The sequence below is a fragment of the Mauremys reevesii genome, linkage group 6, assembly GCF_016161935.1.
Source record: "Mauremys reevesii isolate NIE-2019 linkage group 6, ASM1616193v1, whole genome shotgun sequence".
Lineage (NCBI taxonomy): Eukaryota > Metazoa > Chordata > Testudines > Geoemydidae > Mauremys > Mauremys reevesii.
This window is the reverse complement of record NC_052628.1, coordinates 28,877,846-28,883,845: the sequence shown is the minus strand read 5'-3', so window position 1 is coordinate 28,883,845 and position 6,000 is coordinate 28,877,846.

The following is a 6,000-nucleotide window of genomic DNA, read 5'->3' as shown; positions in this document are numbered from 1 at the left end:
CTTTTCTTTGTATCAGGATAATTTTCAGTTGTGCCTTAATATTGTCTCTCTGAGACTCTGCCTGATCTCCTGAACTCCATTTTCCCTTAGGTAAGGTTCCATGGAAAGAAAATCTACCAGTTCTCTGAGTTTGTAAAAGTCTGGGTTTTTTAAAGTAAATTTTTTATCAATTATCAATTCACAAATGAAATTCAATTTGCATGCATTTCCATATTACTCTGTGAGTGGTTTATGAATCATAGGAGTTCTTCATTAATCATTTTAAATGATTATGCATTGAGAACCCACTATGCCTAATTTACAAGTTTTGCTGTGTGATTGGTCACCTGAGTAGCATGGTGGTGTCACATAAAAATAAAGCACAGAGATCATGAGCAAAGTGTTACTTATTGTCAGGGAAAAGATAAAAGGAAGCCCCTACCTCGGTAGAATTATTATGTTGCACCATTTCTTTGTCTCTGAGGCCAAGAAAAAATAATACTTGCCTGATTTGTTAGTTGTTGTGTATTTTTCTTCTTCATCTCCTTTAAAATTGTATTAAGGACAAATTCATAAGTATTTACAAGTGGGATCATAATAAGTACCAGAAGAGTTAAAAGAAGTGTTTTGGTACCAATACAGCTTATTTCACGTACCCTGATTGTATCATTCAATTTTAGATTTGAGGGAAGATATATAAATGGTGAAATGTGATCCAGTTTTACAAAGTCCAAATACAGCCCTTCACTTCACTATACTATATTTTGGTTCAGTTAAATTTCATAAATACACTAGCACCTAAAGATGCTTAGTAATTTCCTCATTACAGTGTTCAAAGTTTCATAAATAAAAAAAAATTTTCAGGACAAAATTTTACTTTTAGCCCTTTAGGGCTTTTACTACTGAGCATCACTGTTTGACTGTTTGTAACGCATACCTACCCACACACAAACACATGTAAAACGTGTATTAACTATTTAGAAAAAAATACTCCTTTTGTTGTTTCTTAATGGTTTATCAGTACTGTGATAATAATGAAAAACCATAAGAAAAAGTTGCACCGCATTTGAAGATAATTAGACTGTGGTTTATTTCTAGATAAATCACATTTCTAATTTTTTGAAAAATAATGTGGATTATAAACAAAAATTACTCACATTACATGACATTGTGAAAATATTGTCTATAGTAACACCAGAACACAGGCATAAAGACCAGTATTGGAAGAGTGTTTGCTCGTTAAAAAAGTATTAAAGTTGAAATTATATCTGAATTAAATAGAAGTTGAAAGACCATTAGGAAAAAGGGAACGTTTATCCTCCATAACACACTTAATGCAATATCAATATTGGATACAGTTAAAATGCAATGTTCCTTAATTAATAAGCAGAGAAGATGTTTACAAATTATAAACTGTTTTTCAGAGGACAATAAAAGTACACAGGATGCTAATGAAATCTTAATGGGTAGAGCGCCCAGCTCAGCATGGCAAGTAAAAATAGCTATAGTCTTCTCTTTCTATGGAGAAAGGGGAATTTACACAGAAAACTCTGAGGATATAGGCTCTGTTGCATCGTCCTACTGTTGCAGGGTAGAGGGAAGCAAAGAAAAGGCAGGAGCCAAAGCATGTTAAACATGGAAGTCTCACAACTAGATCTTCAAGCTTAATTTTATAGTAAAAATTAATTAATTTAAATACTTTAATCTAGTTACTTCATTGCCTTTTCTCAAGGATAAACAATCCCACTTGCATCAAAATCTCTTCCATTCTAGACATTTGATTTTTCAGTCCATCAATATGCTACTAGCTGAGCTATTCAAGCCAAGTGAAACCATGTGTGGAACCAGAAACAGACCCAGGTTTATCTGAAGGATTATTACTGAGGAAGCATGGCTAACGGCATTTCTGGAATGGTGTCATGATGATGTTAAACTATGGATCCAGATGGAATGGGATTCTTGACCATATATTAATCAGACTGTGGACCTGATCCAACACCCATTAAAATCAATAGGAGCCAACAGAATTACTGTAACATTTATTTATTAAATTAAATCAAATTTGAAAGGAAATACTAAAGGCCAAAGCAATCCTGACAAAAATGTATACTCATTAGTAGGCAAAATATTCACAACAAAAAAAATTCTAATTTTTCATCATGGATATAAATATTACTAATCAGCAATATTGTCTACTGGATGGAACACAGTGTTACTATTTTGGGACTTCCTGATTTCTATCTCTACCATTGACTTTTTTATGGCTGTGGGAAAATAGTTTAGGTTAAAATTTGTTGTATAAAGTTAGGCTCCCAAATAAAAATTTAGGCACCTTAAATAGATAATCTGATTTTCAAGAGTGCTAATCACTCGTACCTTTCTATTGACTTTGAGAGAAATCACGCAGGTCGCTGACCTCTCAGAGTTGAGGGCACTCATCATCTTGTGGGAACACATCAAAAGAAAAACAATGTTCTCACAGAAGTACTCAGCACTTTACAAGATTAGCTTCAGTATCATTTTCCCCATTTGCAAAAGGGGAAGAATAATAATAAAAACCACACTATGTATCTACCAAACTTCATAGGAATGTTGTGCAGTTTGTACAATACTTTAAAAGTGTAAGCTGGGATTTTCAAAAGAGCTCAGCTTTGGACTAGCTCTATTCCCCTTGAAATTAATAGAACATCTTCCATTGCTATATATTTTATTTTATTATGAAGATAACTTTTAGCAATTCTTCTCACACAGCTGCACGAAAGGTTTCCATGAGAAAAGAGCCCATTAGTAGCTTCAGAAATGTCTTACTAAGTTGCCAATTATTTGTCTTGGACAACTTCTTCAACTTGGAGATGTAGGAGTTGCATTAAACTTGCCCATTAACCTTGGCTCTTCAACATGTGACTCAAAGGAGATACTCTGTCTTTGATTAGCTAGGAGTACATCTGCAAACTGAGTTTACAATACACCACATAATCTCAGCTGCAGATCTCATTCTGTCATCTGGACCCTACAGTGTTAGTGTCAACAACAGCAGTAAACAATACAAGATACAGCTAACATAAACATTTCAGAAATCATAAGCTTAATTATTGTTCAGAAGTTGGACCAAGCTATGACTAAACTCTTCAGCACTCTAGACCCCTGGCTTACCGACTTTGAAATACTTCCAGCAAAAAGTGTGTCCAAAACCTGAACACTGAGATGAAAGAGAATTCATGAGGGATAACAATGATGTACAGTACATAGCAATAAATGGCTTTAGAGCTTGGTTAAACATGGAAGTGAAGTTGAGGTGCGTGTTGAACTGCAAACCTTGTTTATGGCAGGTGTCCTTTAGTGCTAAGAGTGTTATTGCTGTTACAGGGCAAGATTAGCTTTGTTTTTTATTCATCAATTCCAGTTCATTTTTGTCCTTTGTGAGGAGTTGGAATGGCTGTGCAGCTGTCTCCATTATACTTAGATTTTCTAGGGAAGCTGGCAAAGGGTGTGTGATTCCAGTGGGAAAAAAATAGAGTGGGGGTTGTGTTGAAAAAAATGAATCATTGGAGGAGTGGTCAGTGTAAAACAATTTTCAAAAAGTGGAGGCTAAAATGTGCCCGTAAAGCACAAGTGCTTGCTCATTTACATATGCAGAACATATAATTGAATGTTTAAGTGTGCATTTATATGAGTAAGTACCATTTGCATTTGCAAATGAGGGTTTTCGCATACCAGTACAAATGTGGCTCAGTGTCAATAAATGTTATTCAGTTTTGAGCACTAGAACTATGATTGCCTGTAAAACTTGTTTCTTTTCTTTTGGAATATATGATGAGTAAGCCAAAGACTTCTGAACCCCAGTGACACTTCAGGTCCAAGTTCTGTGACAAGGTTGTGATTGAGCACAGTGTTTTCTTGTAAGACACAAAATCAACTCCAGCCAAATATTTCAGTAGCCTTCTTCATCAGCCTGAGCAAGCACTGTTAGCAAAGATACCTTATCAGAGGTCATACATGAATTTCACAGCCCTGGTCAAGCTCCTCCTTTTGGACACTCACCGGGCTGCTGTGTTTGGATCCATGTGCTCCTAAGCTCCCCTTGGTCACTGGATAGTTCCAGCCATGATCTTTGGCTTCAGCCTCTTTAACACACTTCCTGGGCACAGACTCTCTATCTGATGCCCCCTCCTTGGAAGTGCAGCTTCCCGGCCCAACTGCCCTGGGCCCTCAGGACCAGTGCTGACCCCTCCCCCAGCCCAAGACATCCCCATAGCTGAAGCACACCTTTTTTCAGAGCGCCAGCCCTTGTGGGCACTCTGCTTTACGGTTTAAGCCTTCAGGGACATGTGATAGTGGCACGCACCAGACTTCTGTGAGGAGATCTAGCCACTGGACCCATGTGCTTTAAGCCTCAGGAGCCTGAACAGAGTCCAGGCATTACTCCTGGTTTGGGTTCCCCAGGCACACTCTCAAGGTGCAGCTCCCTTGTCACATACCCCCTCTTGAGAGCCTAGACTTTGTGGTCCAATTGCCTAGCCTTTATTACCAGTGCTGACCGCTCAGATTACCATAGCCTACACACACCCTCTCCCAGGACTCCAACCTTGGGGTTGTTCTTCATCTAAAGATGAACTCTTCAGGGGCACATGGTAGATGTTACACATAACACACAGACAGACAGACTTTGCACAAGATTCTAACACCATTGTCCTTTACTTAATTACATGAGAAATACATATATATATCTCATAACCCCCTACACATGCATTTTCTTGCCTCAGATTTCTCACCACTCCAGAGCACTCTTTGGGTTGAAGTCAGAGTTCTTTGGAGCCATCCAGGGTCCATCTGCTGCAGCACATGTCTTAACTTCTCAGTCATGGAGCCTTCATCTCTCCCTCTAAGTCAGCTTGCTTTCTCTGATGGTCACAAAACTAAATTGAACCCTACTTGCTACAAAAGCATACCCAACTCTTCTCTCCTCCTGCCCAAAGCTTCCTGCCTCTCTTTTCTGGTCCTGCAAGTTTATTTGTTCCACCACTAATACATGGTTCCTTCGTCCTGCTGCTGGTAGTTTTCCACTTTCCAAATGCCAACCATGTACAAGGAAGTAGGAGGGAACCAGCTCTCCTGGGCATCAATTAACCCATTGTCCCAAAATGCTTCTGCATGAATATAAGACCACTGAGTTCTAATGCCCCTCCACTGTACATAGCCTGGGAGCAATATGACACAGCCCTTCCTAGCCAACATTTGCATGGAGTCACTCAAATATGCAGCAGTTTCATAAGAACAATTTAATAGCATAACTACCCATCATAAGTTGTAAAAGGTAAATTCCCTATATCATCATATAGTGTTCCAGTGTTCCAGGTCTCTTCAGCTTGGCCACACTTCTCCGGCTGTAGGCTTCTCCTCCATATCATGGACTCCCTCTCTTACCTCTGCAATCAGCTTCCTTCAGCTTTGGCTGGTCCTGCAGTCAACAGGCTCCCTCTCACTCAGGAAACCTGTCCTTTTTCATTCTTCTCTGAGTCCCCCTGCATTTTCAAAAAGCTGTACCAATAACTCAGACTTGTTTGTTCCTCTCTTTGGGGATTTTTCACTCTTTCTCCCATCCCTGCAGACAAGCGGGGTCAAAAGGGATTATCTTAGGCTTCATTCATCCCACTATCCTAAGGTGCTCCAATCTGAATGGGAGCTATTCAGGTTAATGACTCTCCATTGTCCCTGGTCTGGGAGAGATGTGACACCAGCCGCCTGATAGCTGATTGCACATAGGCTGAGACATTCTGATACAGAAACTTCATAAAATCAACCAAATTCATAAGTTGTACTTAAATATTTGCCCCAAGTCATCACAATGAAATCATAGGCACTTGAGACAATATGGTCTAATATTCTTGATACTGGAACTTATTGGGAGTACTTGGTCTGTCAGATGCTTAGTAAGAAACAAAAACTCTTTGTAAGGGGGGGAAGAAACTCCATCTTTGAAGACAATAAGACAGTGATAAGCAGCTCTTCCATTAGGAATGG